We start from the raw sequence: 22,455 nt of genomic DNA, 5'->3' as shown, positions 1-22,455 counted from the left end.
CAGTATAGTGTTACTGTAAAGATCCCAAAGAATCTGCTTACTACACTGCTCTCTTTGTTGTTGTTGTGTTAGTTGCTAAATTGTGTCTGACTCTTTTGAACGGACGCCTCTGTCCATTTGATTCTCCAGGCAAGAACACTGGAGTGGCTTTCCATCTCCTTCTCCAGGGGATCTTCCTGATTCAGGGATTGAAACCATATCTCCCGCGTTGACAGGTGGATTCTTTACCATTGAGCCACCAGGGCAGCCCAATACTCCTCTCTTAAACTATTGATACAGTATAGTCCACAAGCTGCTCAAGAAGTGGGCATCCTGTGTATTTATACCCTCTAAACAATTAATCTCAGGCTTCCCAGGTGACTCAGTGGTAAAGAAACCACTTGTCAATGCAGGAACCATAGGAAACATGAGTTTGATCCCTGGGTCGGGAAGATCCCCTGAAGCAGGAAATGGCAACCCACTCCAGTATTCTTGCTGGAAGAATCCCACGGTCCATAGTGTCTCAGAAGAGTCTAATACAACTGAGTGCCAGAGCATGCACCAAGTAATTAACCTCATGGTCTAGTAAAACCTGAAGTGAGACAGTTCACACCAGGTGAACTTCAATCCAGCTGTTTGCAGAAGTGTGCAAAACCATGTATGATACACACACAAACATAAACAGGCTTCGGAATAAAATAACACAGGCCATTTAGTCTTACTGTCTTGCTGCTTGAATTATGAAATCATGTGTGATTAAGCCTAGTTTTGAAAGTGTTCAGTGGAAGCCTATTTTTGGGGTCTCTGCCAGTGGGACCATTTAGCTGCTGACCACTGCTCAACCCATGGAGCTTTGGAGCAGTTCAGCACCAATCCTTTCTTATTCTATGGCAGACACTGAAGATGCCACTGTGTCACATTTTTCCAATTAATCCCCTGCCAGTCTCTGACTGAATTACACCATCACTGATACGTTTTAAAGGCTTAACTAATTTGAAGCATAGTCATAGGTTAAGCACTATTGAGTCGTCAAACACGAAATATATGTTTAACATAAACAGATCATTTTGCAGATACTAACATGGCTAATGGGGTGCTAACATAAGGGGAGGTAAATACCTTTGTCTTATTTTGTCCTTATACCCAAAAGATTATAGCACCCATTCTTTTAATAGTAAAAATAAGGTACAAGGAGAATTCTCCATTTATTACAGTATAGACAAACAATCTGAATAATTCAGGCTGTGTTTACAGAGCCCAAAGTGAGGTTCAGATTTCATAAATATTCATGATTAGTGTGGGTAAGCCATCCAGATAATTCAGAAGCTGTCCTATCCCTGAATGGTTCAATTTGCTAGTATAGAGGGAGCCAATTTGCCAGATAATTATGATGTCTCTACTTTACCGCTAAGTATGGAACCAAAGAGGAGAAAATATCTCTTTGGTTTTTATCTTAATTCAGATGGTTGTTTCAATCTGATTATGTGAAATTAGGTGGATTTAGTCAAAACAGAGATTATTCAAATTCCTGGCCTCTGCTTAAACATGGTGTTTCTCTTTGCCTCCATTTTTGTATTCTCCCTTTCTGCCTTTGATATGGACAGTGTGCAAGAGAAATCAGCACTTAGGTATAACTTAACTTCCTGTGATTTTATCCAATCAGGTTAGTGAGCACCTGGTGATACTGTTACACAGAAGGCAGGGACACTCTCTACTTGGGGAAAATGAATGGTTTTCTTCACAAGGATATTCCTCCGAAATAGGTCAACTTATAATTAGAAGAAGATTTGGCTACCTGATGCAAAGAGCAGGCTCACTGGAAAAGACCCTGATGCTCAAAAAGGAAGAGGAGAAGGGGGCAACAGAGGATGAAATTATTTGATGGCATCTTTGACTCAATGGACATGAGTTTGAGCAAATTCAGGGAGATCGTGAAGGACAGGGAAGCCTGGCATGCTGCAGTCCGTGGGTCACAAAGAGTCAGACACAACTTAGTAACTGAAATGAAATGAACTGAGAAGGAGGTAACAGAATGGCATTCAAGATTTAGGCCACCATTTTATTTTTTTACTTTTTAATTGTACCAATTTTTATTTCAATTCACTTCTATAATAGGTGGTATATTTTTTAGTAATCAAATTTGACAACTAAGAATATTACTATACAAAACAAGTAAATAGAGCACCACCTCTTAATTCCAAATATACTGTCTCTATTTTCCACTGGGAATTGCTCTTAGCTATGAAGTATATTGGGCTTCCCTGGTAGCTCAGGTGGTAAAGAATCCACCTACAGGACAGGAGACCCTGGTTCGACTCCTGGGTTGGGAGGACCCCCTGGCACGGGATAGGCTACCCACTCCAGTATTCTCAGGCTTCCCTGGTGGCTGATGATAAAAAATCTGCCGGCAATGAAGAAGACTTGAGTTCAGTCCCTGGGCTGGGAAGATCCCCTGGAGGAGGGTATGACCACCCACTCCAACTGCTGCCAACTACTGCCTGGAGAATCCCCATGGACAGAGGAGCCAGTCCATGGGGTCTCAAAGAGCCGGACATGACTATGTGACCAAGCATAGCACAGTACAGCATGAAGGATATTATCAAGGTCCTGTAGGCCTCCATTTAAAAATCTTTGTCCTTCTACTTATCTCTATTACTGGTTCTTTTAAGAAATCTGTTCAGTAGCTAGAAACAGAAAGTAGCTATACAAGAGAAAAAACTGATGAAAAATTGTTGGTGGAAAACGGCAGGAAGGAAATTGTTTAATATGACAATGAAAAGAATTACAGAAACAGTTCTCAGAGTCAGACCTTGTGCTGTGTTTTGAACACGTCAGTGAACGTTGCTCTCAGGTGGAAATCTTGACTCCCCAGAAACTGACAGTTTTGCAGAGCTTTCCTTCCAAAGCGTTGTGAGTTTCACAAGCAACTCCTCTGTTTTATCTAGTGTCTATCAAGAGGCTGTTGCCACAACAGCATAGTGATAGACAGTCTGACGTATTATGGTGGGTGAGAGCTTTCAGAGAACTTCTCTATCTAAGGAGGCAGAAAAGTTGGCAGAAATGCAGGGACAGCATCAGGTCTCTGTCTGTTTCCACAGAAGGTGACAAAACTGCCATTTGCGTCCACAAGAAAGTCTGGTTGAGCCTTCAATACCCATTTTCTTGCCAAAAGAACTTCTGCTGGTTGGTCTGGATTTTGCATCTTCAGCAGTGATCAGAATAGGGCTCTCTTACATAGGCAAAACACTCTCCAATATAAATCACAACAGGATCATCTATGACCCACCTCCCAGAATATTGGAAATAAAAGCAAAAATAAACAAATGGGACCTAATGAAACTTAAAAGCTTTTGCACAACAAAGGAAACTATAAGCAAGGTGAAAAGACAGCCTTCAGAATGGGAGAAAATAATAGCAAACAAAGCAACAGACAAAGGATTAATCTCAAAAATACACAAGCAACTCCTGCAGCTCAATTCCAGAAAAATAAACTACCCAATCAAAAAATGGGCCAAAGAACTAAACAGACATTTCTCCAAAGAAGACATACAGATGGCTAACAAACACATGAAAAGATGCTCAACATCACTCATTATCAGAGAAATGCTAAACAAAACCACAATGAGGTACCATTACACGCCAGTCAGGATGGCTGCTATCCAAAAGTCTACAAGCAATAAATGCTGGAGAGGGTGTGGAGAAAAGGGAACCCTCTTACACTGTTGGTGGGAATGAAAATTAGTACAGCCACTATGGAAAACTGTGGAGATTTCTTAAAAAGCTGGAGATAGAACTGCCATACGACCCAGCAATCCCACTCCTGGGCATACATACCGAGGAAACCAGATCTGAAAGAGACAAGTGTACCCCAATGTTCATCGCAGCACTGTTTATAATAGCCAGGACATGGAAGCAATCGAGATGCCCATCAACAGACGGATGGATAAGAAAGCTGTGGTACATATACACAATGGAATATTACTCAGCCATTAAAAAGAATACATTTGAATCAGTTCTAATGAGATGGATGAAACTGGAGCCCTTATACAGAGTGAAGTAAGCCAGAAAGACAAAGACCAATACAGTATACTAACACATATATATGGAATTTAGAAAGATGGTAACATAACCCTATATGCAAGACAGAAAAAGAGACACAGATATGTAGAACAGACTTTTGGATTCTATGGGAGAAGGCGAGGGTGGGATGACCTGAGAGAACAGCATCGAAACATGTATATTATCAAGTGTGAAACAAATCACCAGCCCAGGTTGGATGAATGAGACAAGTGCTCAGGGCTGGTGCACTGGGATGACCCAGAGGGATCGGGATGGGGAGAGAGATTGAAGGGGGGTTCAGGATTGGGAACACATGTAAATCCATGGCTGATTCATGTCAATGTATGGCAAAAACCACTGCAATGTTGTAAAGTAATTAGCCTCCAACTAATAAAAATAAATGAAAAAAAAAAAAAGAATAGGGCTCTCTTAACAATTCTGTAAGAAGGGCGTCTGTTTTACTTTCACAAAATTCAGAATCCTTGTTTGAAATTGGTCATGATAAAGGAGTGAGTACGGGGTAGAGGGCAAGGTAACAGTGCAAAGTATGCAAAGTAACAAGGGGGACTTCCCCGATGGTACAATGGATAAGGATCCACCTGCCAATTCAGGGGATTAATCCCTGGTTCAGGAAGATTCCACATCCCATGGAGCAACTAAGCCGGTATGCCACAGCTACTGAAGCCCCTGCAGCCTAGAGCCCATGCTCTGCAACGAAAGAAGCCTCCACAAAGAGAACCCCTTGCGCCGCAATGATTCAGTAGCCTCTAGTCACTGCAGCTAGAGAAAAACTTGCACATCAACAAAGACTGGGCACAACCAAAAATAAAAATGAATAACATTTTTTTAAAAAACAGAACAAGAGGAAGGCAGTAGGGCAGGTAAACTGGAGTGATATATCCACTTTGGCAATAATTTGTTTATATCTCTGTTCGTCTCTACAGAGGAAAGTTCCTTGAGGGCAGGAACTATTTCTTATTTGTATTTGCAATTATCGCATCCTGTTTAGGGAAGTGAAATATTCCCACCCCTCTGTCCACCTTCCCTGTTACTGTCTTTCTCTTTCTCGTCCCCAAGGGCCAAGATGTTGCTTCTGTGTTGAGTGTGAGTTCACATCATGACGGGCCACATTGATCAGAAGCTGGGGTCATTGATGACACTCATTTGTTGGGTTAGGAAGTTAAATAAGCCAAGATTAGTGAACACTAACAGAATGGCTAGAAGGGATGAGAAGTCGGTGACTTGAAGCCTAGTAGATAAATATTTCAAATGACAGCGAGCAGTGTATTTACATTTGCTGGATATGAACCTCTGGCCAGATACATGGAATCCCTGACTGAAATATGTCTAGCTTGTATAAATTGTATAAATATGTAAAGATCAACTTTGAAAATAACTTTTTAAAATTCTTAGATTTGCTGCTAGTATACATATATAGATGTCAGAAACAAGTATTTTGCTAATGTTTTCATTCATTAATTATATTTATCAGGAGTTGACTTTCATCCCTTCATTTACTCCCTGATCTGTTCCACGCAGAAATGAATGTTCTGGGTATTGCTAATGCTTTGCAGACGCATCAAGCCAGACTCTGCAGCTACTCTCAGAGAAGACCGGCATTGTGGGTGTGCAACCTGTGTCATCTCACAATGCCTCACACTCAGGAGGAGCCCACTCTTGGCTTAATGCTCTGCCATCACTGTCTGGAAAATCTTATAAATTTTTTAATGAGGGGCATCACATTTTCATTTTCCACTAGGACCCACAAAGTACATAGCTGATCCTGCTTTCAGAGTCAAGATAATGGCATCTCATGATGAGGAAATTCAGGTTGTCTGATGGTCAAGAAACCACAGCCCAAACATTCCTTAAAAAGCCATTGGATAGTAAGGATATAGAGAGTCCATAGGCATATCTTGACTCTCAGTATTCAGAAACTAGTATACTCTGAGATTAGCCAGGTATCAGGTAAGATGATTATGAAATATGAGAACCAGAAAGTTTTGGAAAAGACACTGACCGAAGGAAAGTCCAAACTCCCAGATATGTCAACTTTGGAGTCTGTAAAAATTAAAATGAAAAAAGAATCCATATGAAGAAGGCATGGTCTCTGAAGTGGTTCCATACCCCCACTATTATTTGTTTTATTTTAAACTTATTTTATAAACATCTACTTCTGCTTCATTGACTACACTGCAGCTTTTGACTGTGTGGATCACAATGAACTGTGGAAAACTGTTAAAGAGATGGGAATACAAGACCACCTTACCTTCCTCCTGAGAAACCTGCATTCAGGTCAAGAAGCAACAGTTAGAACTGGACATGGAACAATGGACTGGTTACAATTTGGGAAAGGACTATGTCAAAGATGTATATTGTCACTCTGCTTATTTAACTTATATGCAGAGTACATCATGGGAAATACTGGGCTGGATGAAGCACAAGCTGGAATCAAGATTTCAGGGAGAAATATCAATAACCTCAGATATGCAGATGACATCATGCTTATGGCAGAAAGTGAAGAACAATTAAAGAACCTGTTGATGAAATTGAAAGAGGAGAGTGAAAAAAGACTAGTTTAAAACTCAACATTCAGAAAACTAAGATTATGGCATCTGGTCCCATCACTTCATGGCAAATAGATGGGGAAACAATGGAAACAGTGACAGAATTTATTTTGGGGGGCTCCAAAATCACTGTAGACAGTGATTGCAGCCATTAAAATTAAAAGATGCTTATTCCTTGGAAGAAAAGCTATGACAAACCTAGACAGCATATAAAAAAGCAGAGACATTACTTTGCTGACAAAGGTCTTTCTAGTCAAAGCTATGTTGTTTCCAATAGTCATGTATGGATGTGAGAGTTGGACAATACAAAAGGCTGAGCACTGAAGAATTGATGCTTTCAAACCGTGGTGTTGGAGAAGATTCTTGAGAGTCCCATGGACTGAAAGGAGATCAGACCAGTCAATCCTTAAAAAAAATCAGCCCTGAATATTCATTGGAAGGACTGAATCAATAACCTCAGATACTCAGATGACACCACCCTTATGGCAGAAAGCAAAGAAGAACTAAAGAGCCTCTTGATGAAAGTGAAACAGGAGAGTGAAAAAGTTGACTTAAAACTCAACATTCAGGAAACTAAGATCATGGCATCCAGTCCCATCACTTCATGGCAAATAGATGGGGAAACAATGGAAACAGTGACAGACTTTATTTTTGGGCTCCAAAATCACTGCAGATGGTGACTGTAGCCATGAAATTAAAAGATGCTTGCTCCTTGGAAGAAAAGCTATGACCAACGTAGACAGCATACTAAAAGCAGAGACATTACTTTGCCAACAGAGGTTCGTCTAGTCAAGGCTATGGTTTTTCCAGTAGTCGTGTATGGATGTGAGAGTTGGACTATAAATAAAGCTGACTGCTGAAGAATTGATGCTTTTGAACTGTGGTGTTGGAGAAGACTCTTGAGAGTCCCTTGGACTGCAAGGAGATCCAACAAGTCCTTCCTAAAGGAGATCAGTCCTGAATATTCATTGGAAGGACTGATGCTGAAGCTGAAACTCTAATACTTTGGCCACCTGATGCGAAGAACTGACTCATTGGAAAAGACCCTGATCCCGGGAAAGATTGAAGGCAGGAGGAGAAGGGAATGACAGAGGATGAGATGGTGGGATGGCATCACCGATTTAATGGACATGAGTTTGAGTAAACTCCAGGAATTGGTGATGGACAGGGAAGCCTGGCGCGCTGCAGTCCCTGGGGTTGTAAGGAGTCGGACATGACTGAGCGACTGAATTGAACTGAACTAGGTGTTCAGTTCATGTCCATATTTTTCAAAGATCTTTTTTTACAATTACTTTGTCCAAACTAGGATACACTTAAGGTTTGCCTCTGTTTGATATTGTGGTGTCTCTTTTAGCCAATCATATGTCCTCCTATCTCCATTTTTTCATGTTACTGATTTGTCAGAGTATCTGGGTCATTTTCCCTGTATCATTGTCGTTTAGTCTCTAAGTCATGTCCAACTCTTGTGACCCCATGGACTGTGGCTTCCCAGGCTCCTCTGTCCATGGGATTCTCCAGGCAAGAATATTAGAGTGGGTTGCCATTTCCTTCTTTAGGGGAATATTGGGTTTATGTTATTTTAAGGGACAAGAAAATGTCATAAGTGATGTTATATATTTCCTTCATATCAGTTTGGGAAACATATAATGTCTAGCTGTCCTGTTTGCAGTACTGTTGAAATTAGGTTGGATATTGGCAGCCTGGTCCCTCCATTTCAAATGTTCTCATTGGCTTTTCTGATAAGAGTCTTAACAGTCATTGATTATTACTGACTTGATACACTATTTCATTAGAAGTTGCAAAATGGTGTTTTTAGTTTTAGAATATCTTTTGTTTTCATTATCTAAAATTCTTCAATATAGAAAATTTTTCTTTCATCTCTTTATTTACCATAAAATACAGTTCATATAGGAAATTTGGTATACATGCTTAGTTCCTCCTACTCCAGGTTTTTTTAAAAACCACTGTTTAGGCTAATAAACTGGTACCCCAGCAACCTCTAGTGGTGATCAGTGAGTGTTTTGGGGTTTTATTGTTGTTGTTAATTATAAGTTCATGGGCCTTGAAAATATTTGATATGTTTTAATCTACTGCAATCACTATTTTTCATGCTGCAGTTGTTTAATTTATGGCTAGTGGGATCTCTTTAAGTAGGTTCCTGCCTCTCTTTGACACATCCCCAGAAGTTTGATATCTTTTTCCCTTTTTGATATAAGATGTTCCAGATTCACCTTGTATCTTTTCTTCCCCAGACCTGAAATCAACTATTTCTCCAAGAATCTCTCATCATTTTTATGGGAAATAGTATTAATACATAGAAACCGTGTTCAGTGCTGCTTTTTTCAAACAACTTTTTACTCAAGTATAATTAATTTAGTGTTGTGTTAGTTTCAGATGTACAGCAAAGTGATTCAGTCAAGACATTTGGAGCAATTGTCTTGGCTATTTTGATGTCAATCTAAGACTAAGATTTTGTTTATACAACAAAGGTACTTCTTCTTCTGTCTTCAGGAGCTATTATATGTATACAGAATAAAGAAGGGAGACAAAATTAAGAGAAATTTTTTTTAAGTTCTCTTGTTTTAATCTTTTGTCTTCTGCACATTCTTAAAACAATGCTAAAGTGGTTTTGTCCTAACAGATAGTCTCCCAATAAATAAATATTTGATATGTCTTGTTTTAATTTTTTAACCACAGTAAATGAAATTATAGTAGAAACTCAGATTCTTGATGCAAGAGTTAATAAACAGGTAAATATTTTTGGAACAATTTTTTTTATTATTGACTATGATGATGATGGTGATTCACACTCATGTGGCTAAAGGAAGCCCTTGTAAGTAATTAAGCACTTCTGGGAGCCAGGACTGTCTCATGGAAATCCCTTAATCTTAGTAGATCCGGAAAAAAGTGAAAGTCTTAGTCCCTCAGTCATGTCTAACTCTTTGAGATTCCATAACCTATAGCCCGCCAGACTCCTCTGTCCATGGAATTCTCCAGGCAAGAATACTGGAGTGGGTGGCCATTCCTTTCTCCAGAGGATCTTCCCCAACCCAGGGACTGAACCTGGGTCTCCTGTATTGCAGGCATATTCTTTAGTGTCTCAGCCACCAGGACCCAGGTGCATGACAAATATGCCGATAGACATTTATCCACTACCATTTCAAGTGCTCACTTGTTGCTCCAGCCTCTTTTCTGATATAATAGAATACTTGTTCCATGTAACACAATCAGGGACAGTAATAAAATTCATAGCAGCAGAAAGAGAGAGCCAAAGTCCCTTCCAATTCTCTTTCCCCATTTCCAAGTACAGATGAGAGCAAGTGTTCATAGACTTCAAGCTTCCCTTAGGTCATAGAGTGGAACAAGGGTGAGATACCTGCTTGATCTGTTTACTACGGAGTTTGAATGGCTTGAATGGGAATCCGTGACTACTTTTGCACAACTTTACCACCCATCAAGATGTCAGATTCACAGATACTTCTTTCAAAGGAAATATTCTTAATTTGAATTGTTTCAAGTTTGTCCAAACTGTTATCTCTTGATTTAAGGCTTAGCATTTTCAGGATTTCCCTAAATTTCCAGACAAGTTACAAAATTCCTAAGGTTGTACATGTATCTTTTTTCCCCCTGAATTCTTCATTAGCATTAGGGTATCTGATTATAAATTTATCTGTCAATCATCCACCCAATTTCATTCCACAATACTTTCAATTTTGTTTTTCTTTGTTGTATTCAGTCTCTAGACTGGTATAATAAAATAACTTTAGGAATCTTTTTCTTCTTAAAAACAATTCTATAGGGCTACATTACCATATTTAAGTAAATGACATTTACATTTTTACATTCTTTCAAAGGAAAAGAATAAAAAGTTCTTAAATTATTAACTCTTTTGTCAAAATGTTTTAAAATTCTCTGTGTTTTTACTTATCAGATATTTTTAATTGAAGTTGTTTCTTAGAAAATGAATTCCTTGTGAAGAAAACTTTGAATTCTCCTTTTATCTATACATTAAACAACTTATGCATCTTTTATTCCTTTAATTTTAAATGCCAATATTTTACTCTTGGGTACTTTCTATGCAGAAGATGCACAACAAGAATGATACTTATTCTGCAATTCTTTATATACAGGTGAGTAACTATTCAAAAATTATTACAAGCTGATGATCAAAGTCTTCTATAAGCTGCTGTGCTACAAAGTGGATGATGACATTTTTTGGCAGGCTGTGCATGCCCAAGTCTGTTTGCAACCTTGATGATACTATAAGAACACAAAAGCAAGAACTCGAGTATGTGATAAAGTTAGAACCTTGAATATTGGCAAGCCTTTGTTACAGTCTAATGATGAGAACCCAGCTCCCAAATCCACAAGGGTGACCATCCAGCTTCTGGAAAGAACCAGGAGGTATGTCTTCTCAGTGATTTCTCTTATACTCTCATACAGTTCTTGTATTGCTGATTTGGCAGAAAAACAAGCTGAAAGCACTGAAGTCCATTTCAATATTATTTTCATCAATCTCTGAACTCACACCAGAATTTATTGGATGGCTTAGCTTATATATATATATATATATATATATATATATATATATAGTGAGGAACTATAGGAAACAACATTTAATGATTCTTTTGTTCTCAAAGATGTGAGGGGTTGAGGTAACATTGCCACCATCTCTTTTGGAGTGGTTTGAATTGCTTTGCAGGTGTACACTCACACGTGTATGGCTAGGACACTGGAGCCTATGATAGTTACTTTATCAATGTCACCTTAAGTACTATTTCATATTTATTGGCAGTTTTTAACTTTCAATTTCTTTTTGCAGTTGAAGATGATGCTGTTGTTAAGTTACCTGGTTGTGTCCAACTTTTTGAGACCCCCATAGACTGCAGCACAGCAGGCTACTCTGTCCCTCCTCATCTCCCAAAGTTTGCCCAAATTCATGTCCATTGCAGCAGTGATGCCATCCAGTCATTTCATCCTCTGATTCCCTCTTCTCCTTCTGCTTCTCAGTCTTTCCTAGCATCAGGGATTTTTCCAGTGAGACAGCTGTTCACATCAGATGACCAAAATACTGGAGTTTCAGCTTCAGCATTAGTCCTTCCAATGAGTATTCAGGGTTGATTTCCCTTAATATTGACTGATTTGATCTCTTTGCTGTCCAAGGGACTCTCTGGAGTCTTCTCCAGCACCTGAGTTTGAAGGCATTAATCCTTCGGTGCTCAGGCAGTTGAAGATAAGGTCTTACAAATTAAATTGACTTACTTTTCCTAAAATCATCCACATCTTGTGGCCAAAAAACAACCAGAGATCCACATCTTCGAATCTCTTGGTATCAAGAATGTGCTCTTCTTGTACTGCCAGTCTTTCCCTCTTCACTTTCTCTACCCTGTCCACTGACAAACATGTTTAAATAACTACCAATTCTTTCAACTCGAATGCCTCCTACTAATCAGTTTTGGAATGAATAGCAAGTACTTATGAATCTTAAAGGCGAGCATTTGTTTCAGTCTCTATCTTAATATGCAATGATCTATACAAAGAAGGATGGAGAAGGCAACGGCACCCCACTCCAGTACTCTTGCCTGGAAAATCCCATGGATGGAGGAGTCTGGTAGGCTGCAGTCTATGGGGTCGCTAAGAGTCAGACACGACTGAGCGACTTCACTTTCACTTTTCACTTTCATGCATCGGAGAAGGAAATGGCAACCCACTCCAGTACTCTTGTCTGGAGAATCCCAGGGATGGGGGAGCCTGGTGGGCTGCCGTCTATGGGGTCGCACAGAGTCGGACACGACTGAAGCGACTTAGCAGCAGCAGCATATAAAGAAGGAATAAAGCAGCATTGGCTGTGTGCTTTCCATGTACCAATTATTCACCTACATATAAATCTTTATTTTAATTATCAAACACCTTTAAAAATAGATATTGTAATGCTCAATCTATAAGACAATAAAGTGATAAGTGAAAGTGTTGGTCACTCAGTCATGTCCAACTCTTTGGGACCCTGTGGACTATATCCCGACAGGCTCCTCTGTCCATGGAATTCTCCAGGCAAGAATACTGGAGTGGGTTGTCATTCCCTTCTCCAAGGGATCTTTCTGACCCAGTGCTCAAACCTGGGTCTCCTGCACTGCAGGCAGATTCTTTACCATCTTACCCATGACTAAAGTTTATGTAGGGTGGTAAACAGAGGCCTAAATAATCATAACATTAACTAACATTTATTAAGCACTTACTGTATGATGAGTTCTGTGCTGAATGCTTTACATTTACATTCCTAACTACACATTGAATACTGACAACAACTCTGAGAAGGATATGCTATTATTATACCCACTTTAAAGATGAGGAAAGTGTGGCTTAAAGAAGTGAGTAACTCTCCCAAGTTCAGATGTGATGTGTACATTGTATTGCTGAAAAAGGGTCATTCTAGAATCTGTATTCCAAGAGGCTCAGAATCTTTAGGGCTGTGTGGATATTGGAGAAAAAAAGTAATCCTTTTCCTACTTAAAAGTTTTCCATTATTAGTAGTATAGCATGATTAAGGGGGATTCAGAGTCTTTCCTGCTGCCTCTGAAGGAATTAGGGAGCTAAGATGTAGGAGGACCTTCTCTCACCAGGCATTAGACTCAGTGCTTTATATGTTGTCTTATTCACTCTCTCCATGTGAGATGGCCTGATCTTACTTGACCAGGGAGGAAGCTAAGATCAGAGGAGTTAACCATGATCACAGTTAGCAAGTGGCAGCCTGGGATCCAGAAGCAAGGTCAGTTCAGGATGCCACGAACTGAGATAAGCACAAATCATGAGGATTTGGAAGACTGTACAAGCTGAAGCTCCAATAGTTTGGCCACCTGACATGAATAGCCAGCTCTTTGGAAAAGACCTTGATGCTGGGAAAGACTGAGGGCAGGAGGAGAAGAGGGCAGCAGGGGATGAGATGGTTGGATGGCATTACCGGCTCAATGGACATGAGTTTGAGAAAACTCCAGAGGACAGGGAAGGCTGGCATGCTGCAGTCCATGGGGTCTCAAAGAGTTGGACATGACTTAGCAACTGAACAACATGTTAGAGGGCCTCCTGAGTTCCAGGCACTGTGCTAGACCCTTCCATACTTCCTTAAGCAGCCATATATTTATTTCTTCAAAACTCTTTTTGGGAGCATTTAAAGGGGAAGCTCTGTTAATAAAGAAGTCCTACATCTACTCCAGGGATCCCCAAACTCTGGGACCTAATGCCTGATGATCTGAGGTGGACCTCATGTAATAATAGAAATAAAAGGCACACTAAATGTAATGCGCTCTAATCATCCCTAACCATGCCCCCATCCCTGGTCCACAGAAAAATTATTTTCCACAAAACTGGCCCCTGGTGCCAAAAATGTTGGGGACCACTGATCTGCTGTAAGCACTCAGCAGGGTACCCAGTTCTGCCCCTCCCTCTCAGAACCTTGAATCTACGGCTTATTTATCTCACTCTTCACCTTAGAAAGTTTCAGCTTAGGCCCCATGCAAATATGATCGTGTCTTGGTTCACACCCTAGCTGGTACCCCTGACCTGTTGGACAAGGATTTTGCACTCTTAGCCAGGTCCCTCTGGCCCTTAGAAAGCCCACACACAAGGAGTATAATCTCTCTGAGTCTTCCTTTTCTATTGAGAGGTTAAAATTATGTCTCTATCACTGTGTAGAGATAAATTCTATAACTATGTCAAAGTACTTGGAAAAATGTTAAAGTGCTCAACACATCTTACTTATTATTATTAATAACCCAGAGCACATGGCCCTATTGCTAGAAACAAGCATAGTAACAGACATGGACTGTACCAACAGGTGCAGAGGAAGGGAACTAATATTTTTTGAGTGGTTCCTGTACCAGGGCCTTTCCAAGTTCTAGGGGGAACTTGGAGAGAGTCCCAAAAGATGGGGAAAGAGACTCCACCTCTTTTTTTTTTAAGCACTAATTAAATACTTTATTGAATAAATATAATACCAAACAAAATGCATTCAAATGCTAAAAAAAAAAAAATCAATTTTAAAGGCCTTTCTATTCAGGCTAATGACAAACACAATAAAGGCAGATATGCTAGTTTAACATAATTGGCTGATTTTATACAGCACTTATATCTTTTAGTTCACAAGTATATTATTAAATGATAGAGAACATCTAGCACAACCATCTCTACAGAACTAGGAAATAAATTTCTAAGAAAGAAAGATTTTACAGACCCCCATCTTTTATACCCACCCCAACAGTCTAACTCTAAAGAGGATAAAGCCAATGACTTTCCTCACAAGAGCTCACGACTAATGTCGCTTTGCTATCAAAATCTGTATTTCTGATCCATTATGAGCATTGAGACAAGATTCAAATATTCCCAAAGAAAGAAGCACAATGCACGCTGTGATCGCCTATTCAGCAATAGCAAGCACTGCATTCAAAACTATCTCATCCCAGGAATTAAATAAAGGTCGGCCACATTCATTGGCATTTCCTCCACTGTAGTATTGTAGAAAGTCTCAATGTCACGAAGAATCCTCTTGTCTTCTTCAGTAACAAAGTTTATAGCCACACCTTTCCTCCCTAATCGACCTCCTCTGCCAATTCTGCGAATATAGTTTTCACAATTGGTAGGTAGATCATAGTTTATAACCAAAGACATTTGTTGCACATCAATTCCACGAGCCAACAAGTCAGTAGTGATCAAAACATGGCTTGACCCTGATTGAAATTCCCTCATAATAACATCCTTTCTTTCTGGTCCATGTCACCATGCAGCGCAGAAACTGTGAAGTCCCTGGCATGCATTTTCTCTGTGAGCCAGTCCACCTTGCGCCTTATTGAGAAAAATAACAGCCTGCGTAATTGTCAGTGTCTCGAACAAGTCACAAAGTGTATCCAACTTCCATTCCTCTCTATCAACATTAATATAAAACTGTTTAATTCCTTCAAGGGTCAATTCTTCCTTTTTCACCAAAATTCGAATTGGATCTCTCATGAATTTTTTGGTCACTTCCAACACATCCATTGGCATTGTGGCAGAAAGCAACACCACCTGAATACTAGTATTTAATTTTTGGAAAATCTCATAGATTTGATCCTTAAACCCTCGGCTCAGCATTTCATCTGCTTCATCCAAAACGAACATTTTGATCCATTTTGGAGAGAAATATCTTCTGTTTAACATATCAAACACTCTCCCTGGTGTTCCAACAACAATATGTGGTACTTCAGCCTGCAGTTTTTGCATTTCATTTTGAACATTTGTTCCACCAATGCAGGCATGACAAGTTGCTCCCATATAATCCCCAAGTGCCAGAATTACCTTTTAGATCTGTTGAGCCAGTTCTCTGGTGGGGGCCAATACTAGTGCTTGGGTCTCCTTGAACTCTATCTCCAACTGTTGCAGGATGGAAATAGCAAATGTGGCTGTCTTGCCAGTACGTGACTGAGCTTGAGCAATCACATCATACCCTTTAATACATGGAATGATAGCTCTCTGCTGAATAGCTGATGGCTTCTCAAAACCATAAGCATAGATGCCCCGAAGAAGAGACTCGTTTAAGTTCTATATCATCAAAATTATCAACAATCTCGTTCCAGTTGCTCTCGATGACACCATCGGGGTCCATTCCCTCTGAGCCTCCATGTACTCTGTTATAATCTGTGGAGCCACCAGACATGATCTGAAGAACCACTCAGTGCCGGACTGAAAAGAAAAGTGAGACTCCACCTCTTAAATGTAAGGCACACCAGGTGCATCCAGGAAAAGAAGGATGGTCAGTGACTGTGTGTGGAGACTACCACTGTGAAACTGTCTCCTTTTCACCACCGTGGTAACCATCTTCCCAGATAGCCCAGTGGTAAAGAACCCACTTAGCAATGCCAGAGACGTAAGTGACCTGGGTTCTGTTTCTGAGCTGGGAAGATCCCCTGGAGAAGGAAATGGCAACCCACTCCAGTATTCTTGCCTGGGAAATCCCATGGACAGAGGAGCCTGGTAGGTTACAGTCCATGGGGGGGTCACAAAGAACCAGACAAGACAGAGCATTCATGTGCGCGCGCACACACACACACGCACACACACACACTTTCTCTCTCTCTCTCTGGGATAAACAGACAGCCTTCTGGATTCCTTTTCCCCTCTTCCCATCTCCCATTGAGGCACTAAAGAAACCTTTCTCTTCCCAAGTTCTCTTTCTCCATGGACATCAATATAAACAAGAGATATCCATGCATTTGTGTTCTATGTAGACTTTGCTGATCTAGAGGTGTTACCAACTCCCATGTTAAGCATGCAGAGCTAGAAATTCAGTCTGAGTTTTTTTTAATTTATTTTTAATTGGAGGACAATTGTTTTATGGTGCTCTGTTGGTTTCTGCCATACCGCAATGTGAATCAGCCACAAGTATGCATATATCCCCTCCCTCTTGAACCTCCTTCCCACCCCCTCATCCTACCCTTCTAGATCATCACAGAGCATGGGGCTGAGCTCCCTGTGTTATATAGCCACTTCCCATTAGCTGTCTAATTTACACATGGTTACATGTATATTTCAGTGCTACTCTCAACTCGTCTCACCCTCTCCTTCCCTCACTGTGTCAATCTGAATTTTGGCTCAGCAGATACTTGAGATACTCTAAACTAAGTAGTCTCATTCTCTATTTCACTTAACTTTCTTAAACTCAATGAGAGACATATCATGCTTCCCATGTTATACATGAGGACATATATTCAGCAAGGTAACATTCCCAAGGATGATAAATAAAAGAACTGCAACCTCCTCTCTTGTCCGTCTAAATGCAAAGCCTGTGTTCATGACTTTTCACTCCACTGCCTTTCTGCAGGCTCATGGGAATAATTAATAAAATGGTTCTTCATTCATGAAATATTTGTTGATTGTTTTTTAAAGAAAAAAGTTTTCTTTTAATCTACTTTTAAGGAAGCTCCTTTCTAGGAGCTTCAAGCACTGTGAGTCTATGGTTTTAACTCTGTACAGTAAATAGAAAATTATTAATAATAATTGAAAATGATTTTAGTCAAAATGACCACTGATAGACATGTTTGCTGCTGCTGAGGCTGCTAAGTCGCTTCAGTCGTGTCCGACTCTGTGTGACCCCATAGTTGGCAGCCCACCAGGCTCCACCATCCCTGGGATTCTCCAGGCAAGAACACTGGAGTGGGTTGCCGTTTCCTTCTCCAATGCATGAAAGTGAAAAGTGAAAGGGAAGTCGCTCAGTCGTGTCCAACACTTTGCGACCCCATGGACTGCAGCCCACCAGGCTCATCTGTCCATGGGATTTTCCAGGCAAGAGTACTGGAGTGGGTTGCCATTGCCTTCTCCGGATAGACATGTTTATACCAGTCTAAAATACTGGAATATTGATTCTTAGGAACATGTCTCTATATAGAGTCTTTAGCTAAGCGGTGTAAATAAAATTCATGGTTTAGTATCAAAATGTATTTATTGAGGGCCAGGGATGTCTTTGGATGCTGGTAGGCATTGGAGAAATATGAAAGACAAAGTTTTTGTCCTTTAGGAGTTTATAACTGAATTTAAACAGACAAAAACATTCCCAGGACACAGATAGGCAACAGATTATGATCACATAAAATAAAGTAAGATAGAGTAAAAATACCCTGAGATTATAGAAAGACTAGATCCATCAGTGCTGGCTGGGGTGGTCAATACATAACAGGAATTGTGAGTTGAGATCTTCAGAATAGGAAGGATCTAAATGTGCAAAAAAAAAAAAAAAAAAAAAAATTGAGGAAGAGAAGATAAAACCTCAAATGTAGCTAGAGGCTCATAGAATGACTTCAAATTAACATTTTTATTGAAAAAAGTAAGGCAGGAAGCAGAGGTAAGAAGCTGCCTAAAGTTAGCCAGAGTAGTTGTACAGTTCTTCCAATTTCAGAACCTGTCCTTAACATGGCAGAGTTGGTGGATGAAATCAGGTGTTAAAAATTATTCCCAGTTCAAATGCTGGAATAACCTATGTGGCATTATGTCTTTTGGAGGGCCTCTGAACCCTCCAAAGGATGGCAAAGAGTTTGTCATCAACTCTTTCTCTGGAATAAAGAACAGCAAGCACAGATTTAGGGAGGGAGGACACAGATGGGAAGGGACTCCAATTTTACACTACTCCCATCAGTCCTTAACCCATTTCTGCCTCTCATTTAGAGGTTCCTCTTGGCAATGAACTTGGCACCATCTTGAGTAGTTTATACTTGGAGCTTTTAAGATCTGAATTTCTGAACTGGGTGCTAGTGGTGCTGATGGTAGTAATACAAATTCAGTAATACCTACATCTCATATCACTTTAGTGAATAATATATTATTTTACAAGCAATGGCATGAAGATAATTCGGCAATTTAGTAGGAACTAGCAAGAAATCAAAATAGTAGAAATTAGTTTCCTCATCTGTAAAATGAAATGTTGGAAAAGGTGATCACCAAGGTCTCTTCTTGCTTTATTAAGATGCTATGATTCTAAGATTTTATTCTGTATATAAACAAGATCATTAGTTTGAAATCACAGTATTTATTTTAAAACATGTATTTTGAACACATGCATATGTAAGATTTTTTCAGGTTCCTGTCCTGTGTATTATGCTATTTCACTCAGTATGATTATTGTTATGGTTGAACACTGAAATAACTTTAGTTTACCAAAAGCTCTGGACTCTCTCATGATTAAATATGATGTATAAACATAAGATGGATTATTATTACTTGTGATTACTTTGAATGAATGCAGAACTCAGCACACATATTCTTAATCAGAATATAGACTTCACTAAATGGTTCTGACATCTTACTTCACCCTAATGTTGTAGACATTCCGAATTAATAACTGCAATAAACACAGTCAACCTATTATATGGGTCAGTTACAAATGTAATGAATATATTATAAAACACATTTTAATGTTAAGACCTCAGTTCTCATCTGATTGGTATTCTCTTTCTCCTATTTCCTGAAGTGAAGGAGATTTAAATCTGCTACCTAATACATATAATCAGAAAATGTAGATATGAATTCAAATACAATGTCCAGCATTTAATTTTATCTATCTCCATAGTAATTTCATTTCTTTCATTCCATTATTCCATAACAATAAATAAAACACATTCAGAAACCAATAAATATGATAAAATACCAATTTCTGTTACCCATATGGAAGAAAACTAAAAATTGTTGGCAAGATAGTAAATGCCTTTCTCAGTGACTCCCAAGCTGTGCTTAAGCTTCATTTTATACCACCTCTCTGTATTTCTCACTGTGTTTTAACCACAATTGATGTTCATTATGTACAATTTAGAATTCCACACCTACTTGATGTTCTGTTTCTGCCTCTCTAATTGAATCCTTTCTTTTTGTCCCCATTGTACTTATTGTTCTATAATTACACTTATTACATTTGGACACATTAGAGTTAATAGTGTAACCTGCATTTGATCCATCCACAGAAATGGTTAGCATCAGTATCAGACTTTGCCCCAGGTAACTGGTGTGGCACCTCCATCATCCTTCAAAACTCCCCATTATTTTAGAGGAGTTCCTAGGAGATGCCATACTTATGAACACAGTCCTTGCAGGTTTTCACATAATGTATGTCTTACTTTTTGATTTTTAAATGTTTTTGTCTTAATGGCAGTTTACCATGTGCTGCTAAAGTGACTCCATCTAGAATGAGGAGAAAAGAGAATCTGCCTGCAATGCAGGAGACCTGAGTTTGATTCCTGGGTTGCAAAGATCCCCTGGTGAAGGAAATGGCTACCCACTCCAGTATTATTGCTTGGAGGAGTCCATGGACAGAGGAGCCTGGTGAGCTACAGCCCACGGGGTCACAAAGAATTGGACATGACTGAGTCACTGACACTTTCACTTTCATGTTTAAAAATCAACTTTTTAAATGCCCACACTTCTTAGTATGGCATTCAAGACTCTCCACGACCTAGTCTTTATGTAATTTCTACTTTTATCTCTGATCATTTTCTGCCTTAAAATTTCTATTCTAGAAATATCTACCTACTTTATTTTATCCTACATAGCATATGATTCCATCTTTTGTTTTATGTAAGTTGTTTCCAGAGCCTGGAATGTCCTTCCTACCCTCCTTCAACTGATTTCATCTCCTCTTCATTCTTTAAAATTCATCACACAGATAACCTCCTCCAGGAAGCTTACCTGAAACTTCATATTATCTCAAGTCCTTGCTTATGTGCTAAAAAAGTTACATAATAGTAATAATAACAATAGACACCTATTGATGACTCAGTTCTAGACTTTGTTCTAAATGCTACACTGAATTTTAATCTAATCAAAAGCCAAGTCAAATAGGTATTACTATTCTTCCTATGATGAAAAGAGAGCTCACATAATGTTTGAAAATCACATAGCTAATAAGTGGAGTAACCCATAACTGTTTTCTTCCTGCAATGGCCATAATCACAGCTCTTGTTGTCTGTATCACATTCTTCTTCTTCAACTGGACGGCACACTGGTGAGAAATATAATACCAGGATTCAGGAAAAGGCTTCAGGCAGGGAACATAAATTTAAGAATTGTGTATTGTTGTTAGTGACTGAAGCTAAGGATTTGTTGAGATCACCTGAATAGAGCTTTTAGAGTGAAAGGTAAGAGAATTGAAGGTGACATCTTGGAAATTTAAGGGGTAGTCAGAGAAGCAGAAGCCAGTCACAAAAAGAAGAAAGAAATGACCTGCAGTTAGAGGTGAAGAGAAATGACACAAGATCCAGAGACAGCAAATTAAAACAAGAACAATCAGCACAGCGAAAAGCTGCAAAAATGTCAGTAAATAAGAGGACTGAAAAAAATGATTGACTGGAAGGAAGAGACTTCAGAGAGTTGTAGATAAATGGAACCAAAAACTGAAGCAACAGATGAAGCTTGCATTTCCATGAATGAAATTCCAGAAGCAATTATGGGGAGGCATTCAAGCTGAAAGAAGCATTAGTTAGTTCGTTAGTTAAATTTGTTTATCAGTGAACAGGGAAGAGAAAGTGCAGAAGGAAAGAATGGAAATACAAGAAGGGCACAGTTGAAGACTCTTCTCTGACAAAAAGGATGGAAGAAGTTGGGGCTTCCTTCATTATTTCACTTAACAAATCACCTACATCCAAGGTGTGCCTCTTCAGCACTGGTGGTACGGCTGTGATCACATGAAACAAAAACCCCTGTCTTCATAAATCCTGCATTCCAGTCTAGATGACTTTTTGTTTTGTGATTTCATTTCACTTAATTTTAATCTTAAAGTCAAACATTTTCATTGTCTATTTGTTGAATATTATTTCAACAATTATATACCTATTGATAGGCCTATTATTATCTATTATCTTGTTTTATGGATGAGATTTACTTCTTTATCTCTGACTATATGAAACATATTTCTTTAAATTTTCTTCTGAGTGTTCAATTCACACTACATATTCTATTCATACATGCTTGTCCTTTCATTTGTTGGGGTTTTTATCACTCTTTCACTGTGTTGGCCCTCCTGAAAGGCTAGCTGTCTTCATTACACACTTGCCTTCTGCAACAAATATTTCCTGTGAGCTCTTAGACTTTGGTGTATGTGTATACAGGAAAAGCTTTTGTCAGTGGTTGCAACCTTGGTTTACTGCTAGCTCTGCATATCTACTTCCCACTTTGGAGGATTTATTAATCTCTCAATTCTTCAGCAAGAATTGCCTTTACTGTTTTCAGATACAGTCGTATATTTATTGATTCCATTTTAAATACACATTTTATGACTTGTTGGAGAATAGACTGACTTTACCATATATTCAACATGCCTTCTAAGACCAGAAGTTTCAATGGGTGT

General features: G+C 39.2%; 1 pseudogene; it reads right to left on the bottom strand.

The window, feature by feature from the left end:
- Positions 1 to 14,632: 14,632 nt before the first annotated feature.
- On the bottom strand, positions 14,633 to 16,287 carry LOC110137066 (eukaryotic initiation factor 4A-II pseudogene; annotated as a pseudogene).
- Between the last annotated feature and the right edge of the window lie 6,168 nt (positions 16,288 to 22,455).

Source organism: Odocoileus virginianus, chromosome 8, assembly GCF_023699985.2.
Source record: "Odocoileus virginianus isolate 20LAN1187 ecotype Illinois chromosome 8, Ovbor_1.2, whole genome shotgun sequence".
Taxonomy (NCBI): domain Eukaryota; kingdom Metazoa; phylum Chordata; class Mammalia; order Artiodactyla; family Cervidae; genus Odocoileus; species Odocoileus virginianus.
The sequence above is the reverse complement of the archived record's forward strand: the minus strand, read 5'-3'. Positions and strand labels throughout refer to the sequence as shown.